The sequence below is a fragment of the Somniosus microcephalus genome, unplaced genomic scaffold (assembly GCF_052327205.1).
Source record: "Somniosus microcephalus isolate GS21.2 unplaced genomic scaffold, FLI_Smic_1.0 scaffold39, whole genome shotgun sequence".
In the NCBI taxonomy this organism is placed as follows: domain Eukaryota; kingdom Metazoa; phylum Chordata; class Chondrichthyes; order Squaliformes; family Somniosidae; genus Somniosus; species Somniosus microcephalus.
Genome location: NW_028225226.1, coordinates 479,205 through 488,951, shown reverse-complemented (window position 1 = coordinate 488,951; position 9,747 = coordinate 479,205). Strand labels below are relative to the sequence as shown.

Sequence of the window (9,747 nt, the reverse complement as noted above, 5' to 3'; positions counted from 1 at the left end):
TGCACGTAGCAGCTTGTATTGCAGTCCTGCCAGGTAAAATGAGTATAATCTTTGCAAGGCACTGCTGCACGAAAGAAAAGCTATTGTTAACTTTTTTCGAGAATACGAAATGAAATGCCTACATTTCAAGGAGCACTGCTTTCAATTTCAACAATTATGCCAGCCGAATGCAGCTTGCAAAGAAAATACTGAGCAAGCTGCTTTGCAGTCAAACGAAGCAGTGGACAACACACATCATTCTGCCCGCTTATTTGGAACTGGGAATGAGAGATTAAGCCGATCACCTGATGTCGAGAACAATAAATCAACCATCATTGATTCAGGCAGTAAACGATCCAGTAACCGTGGTTGGTATGCAGATGCCAAAAGCCCATATGTCCCAAATTTCCAGCAGCTGGGACAAGAATTCAGGTTCCACCGAGATTTGAACTCGGATCGCTGGATTCAAAGTTCAGAGTGCTCACCATTACACCATGGAACCATTGCTGAAAAGATCATTAGATTCTTTTCTCAAAATCAACAACATTACCGTCTCCACCATTACATTTGTCTCGGCCTGGTCTCATCCCTAACTTCAGCTTGCCCACTTGCCCCTCTGCTAAGCCTCGGGTCTGAGCAAATCACACAGCTGCCTTGATGGCTATCGGTTCACAAATCTCTGCTTCTTTTTCACACTGCTCATAGCAGCTTGTATTGCAGTCCTGCCAGGTAAAATGTGTGTAATCTTTGCAAGGCACTGCTGCACGAAAGATAAGCTATTGTTAACATTTTTCGAGAACACGAAGTGCAATGCCTCCATTTCAAGCAGCACTGCTTTCAATTTCAACAATTATGCCAGCCGAATGCAGCTTGCAAAGAAAATGTGGAGCAATCTGCTTTGCAGTCAAACGAAGCACTGGACAACACACATCTTTCTGCCCCGCTTATTTGGAACTGGGAATGAGAGGTTAAGCCTATCATCTGGATGTCGAGAACAACAAATCAACCATCATTGATTCAGGCAGCAAACGGTCCAGTAACCGTGGTTGGTATGCAGATGCCAAGCTCGTATGTCCCAAATTTCCAGCAGCTGGTGTAGTGTCCGTGTGTAGATAAAGACACTGAAGACAGGAGTTGGTTCATAGGTATTTACTAAGCAAGTCTGCGGGGGGGGGGGTTCTGAAGGATATACACAATACGCAGTCTTATATAGCCCAAGTGGCAATTACTGGCATTACGCACGCCTGGGGCTCTTAAAGGCACATACGCCACAATTGCTTTTAGAGGCACATACACCACAATTCCTCCCCTTCTAGCTAACTAGTACATCATATTTTAAGTAATTATTAATTACATGTTATATGCAAAATATTATACATTGCTGTATTAATTAATTATAAGTTAGTCTCTCAGGAGGCTTCCTAACTCGGTCCGGATAACGCCTCGGGGGTGTAGTAGTTTCTGGTGGCGTAGTAGGTTCTTCTGGTAAGGCTGATTCGGCTTGAAGGCCAGTGTCAGGTTCGTCGGGTTCCAGTATCACTGGATCGGAGGTAGATATGGGTATCTCTACTTCATCGTTAGATGTATAGCGTGGTGGTGTAGGTTGTCCCTTTTCGGATGACTTGATGATTTGGTCAGCATGGCGCCTTATTATGCTTTCTCCGATGTCCACGGTATACATCAGTGGACCTAGTCGTGTGCAGATAGTTCCAGGCTGCCATTTCTCAGTACGGTAGTCCCGGGCCAAAACCGGTTGGCCTATCCGGAAGGCCCTAGTTGGCCTTTCATTCGTGCCCTGAAACTGCCGGTTCTCCACATCCCTTCGGATGTTGGGCTTGACCAAATCCAGCCGGCAGCTTAGGTTTCTATTGTAGAACATCATGGCGGGAGTTTGGCTTGTAACCATATGTGTTGCATTCCTATATGCAAATAAGAAGTTATCCACCTTGTGCTGAAGTTTTATGTTTTCATTACCCATGGCCTTTATGGCCTTCTTAAAGGTCTGGACAAACCTTTCAGCCAATCCATTGGTGGCGGGATGGTATGGGGCGGACTTGTAGTGCTTTACCCCATTGTTCTTTAAGAACTTTCTGAATTCTTCGGACACAAATTGCGGTCCATTATCAGAACATATCTGTTCCAGCAGCCCATTCCTGGCAAATATGGTCCTTAATACTGTGCTGGTTTTTTCCGTGGTGGTGGAGGACATCTTTATTACCTCCGGCCACTTGGAGTGTGCATCAACTGCGATTAAGAACATTGAGTCCATAAATGGACCAGCAAAGTCGATGTGCACCCTTTGCCAGGGAGATGAGGGCCACTCCCATGGATGTAGAGGCGCCTGTGGCGGAGCATTTTGGACCTTCTGGCATCCTAGGCAGCTCTTGGTCATGTCTTCGATGTCTCCATCGATACCTGGCCACCATACAAACGCCCTAGCTAGGTTCTTCATTTTCACTCCACCCAGATGCCCCTCGTGAAGCTCCTTTAGCACTTTATCCTGGAGTTTGGGTGGAATCACCACTCTGGATCCACACATCAAGGTTCCTCGGCACACTGACAGCTGTTCTCTTCTTTGCGAGAATGCTGGCAACAGTGGTTCGCCATGTGCTGGCCATCCCTTCATTGTTAAATCGTAGACCCGTGAGAGAGTCGGGTCATTTCTGGTCTCCCTTTCAATGGCAGAATTTGTCACCGGTAGACATTCCACTATGGTAGAGTGGAATATCTCTACTGGGTCTACTGTAGGTGCCTCTTCTATCGTTGGCAATGGCAGGCGCGATAAACCGTCAGCATTCCCATGCTGTTTTGACCCTTTGTATTCAATGTTGTATTGGTGTGCCCCTAGAAAAAGGGACCACCTCTGTAGTCTTTGTGCCGTCATAATGGGGACACCTTTCTTAGGGTTGAATATGGAGATGAGGTGTTGATGGTCAGTCAGCAAGGTAAATTTTTGTCCGTGTAGGTAATGGTTGAATTTCTTCACTCCCCATACCAGGCTGAGTGCTTCCCTGTCTATCTGGGAATAGTTATGCTCAGCTGAGTTCAATGAGCGTGACGCAAAAGCTATCGGCCGTTCCGAGCCATCAGGGAATCTATGGGACAATACCGCTCCTGTGCCATAAGGGTAGCATCGCACGCCAGTCTGATTGGTAGTGATGGGTTGTAATGAGCCAAAACTTTCTCGGATGTGATTAAGTCTTTACATTTATGGAAGGCACGTTTACAGTCTTCGTTCCATTTCCAAATCACTCCTGTGTGTAGAAGATCATTAAGAGGGTGTAGAATAGTTGATAAGTTCAGTAAAAATTTATGATAGTAATTTATTAATCCCAGGAATGACCTCAATTGTGAAACATTTTCAGGTGCTGGGGCTTTTATAACTGCTTCAATTTTTTCAGGTGACTTAGGCAACCCTTCCTTATTAATTATGTGGCCACAATATGATATCAGATTTTGGAAAAATTCGCACTTGGGGCGATTTGCTCGTAGGCCCCGTTCTTTCAGCCTAGTGAGCACCTGCTCCAAATTGGCAAGGTGCTCGTTGTCGTTTTCTCCTGTTATAAGGATGTCGTCTAGGTAGCATTGAGTCCCCGGAATCCCTTGCAGGACTTGCTCCATAGCTCTTTGCCAGATAGCTGGAGCTGATGCTACTCCAAAAACCAGTCGATTGTACTGGTACAGGCCTTTGTGTGTGTTTATTGTGAGATACTTTTTAGAGGTCTCCTCAACCTCCATCTGTAGATATGCCTGTGCCAAGTCAATTTTTGTGAAACGCTTTCCTCCGGATAGTGAGGCGAAAATATCTTCTATCCTCGGAAGAGGATACTGTACCGTGTGAAGGACCGGGTTTACAGTCACCTTAAAGTCCCCACAGATGCGAATTTTTCTCTGTTCCTCAGAGTTATTTTTCAATGCTTTTTTCATGACTGGAACGATGGGTGTTGCCCATTCGCTCCAATCTATTTTGGATAATACGCCTGCCTTTTCCAAATTCTCCAGCTCTGCCTCGACTGCCGGACGTACTGCGTATGGCACCGGTCTTGCCTTAAAAAATTTAGGAATTGCTGCATCTTCCACTTTTATTGAGGCGGTGATGCCTTTCAAGGTTCCTAGTTTCTCTTGAAACAATTCTTTGGCGTTGGCCAAGATGTCTTTTAATCGTTCAGGTATGATGTCATCATTGTTTTTTTCCTTACTGGTCACCGTCAGAGCCTGAATGGAGTGCCAGTCTAAACATATCTTCCTTATCCATTCACGCCCCAGCAACGGTGGACCACCATCTTGTAGAATGTATAAATACAACTTTTGTATTTCTTTGCCGTTGTATACCACAGGCACCTTTATTTTTCCTTTGGAGTATACTTTCTGCCCCGTATATGTTTTTAAGATAATGGATGTGTCTTTTAGAGGCATATGCGAAAATTACCTCTCGTAATCTCATCGATTTATTATGGTTAGAGCTGATCCTGTATCTAGCTCCATTTTAACTGGGGACCCTGCTATTATGAGGGTAACCCAAATGGTCTGGTAATCTTCATTGGCAATTACATTATGTAATTTGAGAGAGCTTAGTCTCTTGTTCCCGGAGTCGCTATCACTCTTCTGGTCTTTGGAGCTACTGTCCGTCATCATTTGTACCTTTCTGTGCTTTTCCTTATTGATTCTTTTCCCGTTAGTGGATTTTTTATTTTCAGATCGGCATACACGTGGAATGTGTCCCATCTTTCCGCATCGCCTGTGTGATAAAAATGATAACTTCCGGGAAGTTATGTCATCACTTCCTGTGAACTATGAACTATGAACTGTGTACATACCTCACTTCCTGTCATATGTCACTTCCTGTTGGACTGGTATAAATACTGGTCTGTTCAGTATTGTAAGAGGCTTCTACCAGAGGCATGGTAAAGACCTCTCTTGTGTATATAGTGTGTTGATAAGTTACTTAAAGCTTACTTTAAAGTTACTTGATGGTAAGTCTCCTTTTTCTTACATCAATTTAAGTAACTTAATATTTACACTGACAAATACTCGACCTTCAGACAAACTCGGAAGTTAAGGATCCAGGGAATCACCCATCATGGAGAAAATCCTTAGACCTATTCGTCTGGACTTGGACCCGAATACACCTGCAGCTGGCAGGGTATGGAAGCATTGGTATCGTACTTTTGAGAATTTTCTGGATGAATGTAAAGCGGATGCTCCTGCTAAATTGAAGATGCTTGTCAATTATGTGACCCCAAAAGTGTTCGAATATGTTGATGAATGGGATAATTACGAAGAGGTGATTCGGGCACTTAAGAAACTGTATGCGAAGACCCCAAATGAGGTCTATGCTAGACATCTACTGGCCACAGCCCGACAAGGGCCAGGGGAATCAATTGACGAATTCCTGCAAGAACTTCGCAGGCTCAGCGTAGATTGTAACTTTCAGGCAGCCTCAGCTGAGCTGTACCGCCAAGAAATGATTCGTGATGCTTTCATCTGCGGGATTGCCTCTCCATTTATACGCCAGCATCTACTAGAAAGTAAAACACTTGAGCTACAAAAAGCTTTTGACCTAGCTTGTTCACTGGATTTGGCAAAGAGAAATGCAGACCTCTATCAGCTGCCCAGATCTCGATCTGCTGCTGTAGCTGCAACCAGACAATTCAAGCGGTCTCAGGTGAACCCTATCATGGGGGAATCTAATTCTGATAATTTTGATGAAGAAGAGGAGGACGACCTCACTTTAGCAGCCTCTTGGCAATCTGGGAAGGAATGCTTCTTTTGTGGAGATGCTTTTCACCCTAGGAAAACCTGCCCTGCTCGCAATGCAATCTGCAGTTATTGCGGGAAAAAAGGACACTTTGCTAAAGTTTGCCTATCAAGGGCCTCGACGAGGGCCAATCCAGCTAAGGCCTACCGAACTGCCCCAATTAGGGCCTATCAAGATGCTCCAGCTAGGACCTATCAAGCTTCCTCTCGAGCTCTCTCCCGAAGAAGCACACCGAGAGTTTTAGCCACTCTCTGTGCAACGACACCAATTACAGCTGCTTGCCCACAGAACCTGTCTCATGCAGCCACAAAAATTTCAATTAAAGGGCATACCTTAGATGCCTTAATTGACTCAGGAAGTACTGATAGTTTCATTAAGGAACAGATTGTTGCGAAATTGAAACTACATGTCTTCCCATCGGACCAGGCAATTGCGATGGCCCAGTCATCACTTAATACCAGAATCTCCGGCTTTTGTGTTGTTGATATGACACTTCATGGTCGTATGTATCCCTCCACCCGACTTTCGGTGCTCAAGGACTTATGTAGTGATCTCCTCTTAGGGCTGGACTTCCAAAAACAGCATAAAAAACTCACCATTGAGTTTGGTGGATCCAAACCCGGACTTACTATTTCTAATATACCGTCTAAATTACCATTTTGTGCATTATCAGCAGCTTCACTTGATGAACCCTCATTATTTGCCAGTATTCCGCCTCAATGCCAACCGATAATAACGAAATCGCGGTGCTTTAATCAGGAAGACCAATCTTTTATTGTGGCTGAAATCTCTCGACTTCTAGCAGAGGATATCATTGAACCATGTTCGTCGCCCTGGCGGGCTCAAGTCGTCATTGTCAAGAACCCTCTAAAACCTCACAAACAGCGACTATGCATCGATTATTCGCAAACCATCAATCAATATACCGACTTGGACGCCTACCCATTGCCACGCATTGATGATATGGTTAATAAACTGGCCGAATACAAAGTGTTCTCAACTTACGATTTAAAAAGTGCCTATCATCAGTTACCCTTGAAGGTCTCAGATAAGCAGTACACAGCCTTTGAGGCTAATGGACGGCTGTACCAATTTCGTCGCCTCCCATTCGGGGTTACTAATGGAGTGGCTGTCTTTCAACGGGCAATGGATGGCCTGGTTAAGCAGGAAAACCTAAGGGACACTTTTCCCTATCTTGATAACATTACCATTGCAGGTCACGATCAACAGGAACACGACTCCAACCTCCAAAAATTTCGGGATGCCCTCCATCGCTGTAATTTGACCCTGAATGAATCCAAATCTGTTGAGTCGCAACCGACCATCAACATCCTTGGCTACTGCGTAGGCAATGGTATCATTAAGCCAGACCCAGAAACACTTCGCCCGCTCCAAGAGCTCCCGTCATCTAAGAATCCGGCTTCTTTACATCGGGCTCTCGGTCTGTTTGCATACTACGCTAAATGGGTTCCTCATTTTTCGGACAAAATCCAACCCTTGCTGCATGCTAGATCATTTCCACTGGGAACAGCGGCTGTTGCAGCCTTTAACCTTCTCAAAAAACAGTTGGAGAAAGCGGCTCTTCACTCCATTGATGAGAATCGCCCTTTCATGGTTGAATGTGATGCCTCGGAGGTGGCAATCTCGGCTACTCTGAATCAGGAAGGTCGTCCTGTAGCATTTATGTCCAGGACCTTACAAGGTGCCGAGCTACATTATCCTCCGGTTGAGAAAGAAGCCACAGCCATCATAGAGGCAGTACGGAAGTGGAACCATTTTCTAGCTCGCCAGCACTTTACATTGATCACGGACCAACGATCAGTCGCCTTCATGCTCGATAATCGAAAACGAACCAAAATTAAGAATAATAAAATACAACTTTGGAGGATGGAACTGGCCTCTTTTGGTTATACCATTCTCTATCGGCCTGGCAAGGAGAATGTGGCCCCGGACACCCTCACACGGGCATTCTGCTCCACTATGTCATCCTCCACTCTCATGGATGTCCACAATGGTTTGTGTCATCCTGGCGTTACGCGCATGCTACATTTCGTACGATCACGGAATCTCTCTTTTTCCACTGGAGATGTAAAGAAAATATGCTCAGAATGCCGGCTTTGTGCGGAATTAAAACCTCAGTTCTTCCGCCCCTCAGATGGTATACTCATACATGCAACCCAACCGATGCAACGGCTTAGCATCGATTTTAAGGGCCCAGTGCCCTCTTCAACTCGGATCACATATTTGCTCACCATGATCGACGAATATTCACGTTTTCCATTTGCCTTCCCCTGCTCCAATATGCTGGCGTCCACAGTAATCTGCTGCCTTGAGCAGGTATTTTCTCTCTGTGGCATGCCGGCTTATATTCACTCAGATCGGGGTCCATCCTTTATGTCAAGGGAACTCAAGGACTACCTCTCAGAACGGGGAATTGCTACAAGCAAAACAACACCATACCATCCCATCGGAAATGGGCAGGTAGAGAGGTATAACGGTATCATCTGGAATTCCGTACGTCTCGCTTTAAGATCTCGGGGCCTACCAGACCAGCAATGGGAAACAGTGCTTCCGGATGCATTGCACTCTATACGGTCCCTGCTTTCTACAGCCACAAATACTACACCTCATGAGCGGTTCTTTGGATTCCAGCGTCGCTCATCTCATGGGACATCACTCCCGTCATGGCTAACTACTCCTGGACCTGTATTACTCCGAAGATACGTTCGGACGTCTAAAAATGACCCTCTTGTAGACGAGGTCGAACTAACCAATGCCAACCCCACCTATGCAAACATACGATATTCCGACGGCCGAGAATCTACCGTATCATTACGGGATCTGGCTCCCTGCCCACCAGGACCTAGTGGGACATCGGGTGATGGCATTTCACCAGGAAACTCTTGGGACCTATCGGGTACCCCTCTCCAGGATCCTGATCGGACACCAACTAGCTTGGTGCCGGTAGAACCCCGTGCTCAAGGTTGCGACCCTCCCAGTACCGCGCATGAAAGTACTGATCCACCACAGACCAGCTCTGCACCTCCCTCTGAACAGAGGCAGTCCGACTTTGAACCTATTGGGGCTCGTACTCGAAGCCATGATCTCCCCGACCCTTCACAGGGCAATCCAGGCCACACAGACTCTGACCAATGGCCAACCGCATGTAAGCGGACCAGCGACCCTCTACGACGGGAATCCAAACGGGTGCGACTCTTCCTTGTTCGGCGGCTGCGGACCAAAAGGTAGACCACAGCCTCCTAATCCTGCAGGAGGGAAGAATGTGATAAAAATGATAACTTCCGGAAAGTTATGTCATCACTTCCTGTGAACTATGAACTATGAACTGTGTACATACCTCACTTCCTGTCATATGTCACTTCCTGTTGGACTGGTATAAATACTGGTCTGTTCAGTATTGTAAGAGGCTTCTACCAGAGGCATGGTAAAGACCTCTCTTGTGTATATAGTGTGTTTATAAGTTACTTAAAGCTTACTTTAAAGTTACTTGATGGTAAGTCTCCTTTTTCTTACATCAGCCTGCATGCTTTTTCTTTGAACCAGCAATCCCTCTGGTAATGGTTGGATCTGCCGCAGCGATAACATCTCTCGAAACCCCGTGTTATTTCATGGGTGCCGAAGTCCTGTGGCCTTTGCTGTATCTTTGCAGCTCCTATTGCACTGAAAGCCTTGTCCAGTGTTAAATCTTTTCCAGAAGATACCTTTTTTTGTGTTTCTACACTTAGGGGATCGCAGATGAATTTGTCTTGCAGAGAATCTGCCAGTCCTGCCTCGAACTGGCAGTGTAGGGTATTAACAATCTCCTCAAAATTCTTGTCCATCGGTTCGGCTGGAGTGTTTAAGTTGCGTAACAGCTTGTATGCTTCTGCGCCCATTAGATCCAGAAGCACTGAAGCTTTTTTTTCATCTTCTATTCCATTTGCGGTGCAAAACACCTCCACTCTTTCTACATATGTGGTCCAATCCTCTATCTTCTTATCAAAAACATC

At 45.7% G+C, this 9,747-nt stretch overlaps 1 non-coding gene across 1 annotated transcript; it reads right to left on the bottom strand.

The window, feature by feature from the left end:
• Positions 1 to 409: 409 nt before the first annotated feature.
• trnaq-uug (transfer RNA glutamine (anticodon UUG)) lies at positions 410 to 481 on the bottom strand. The gene has a single exon. It is a non-coding gene; the product is annotated as a tRNA-Gln (tRNA).
• Positions 482 to 9,747: the final 9,266 nt, after the last annotated feature.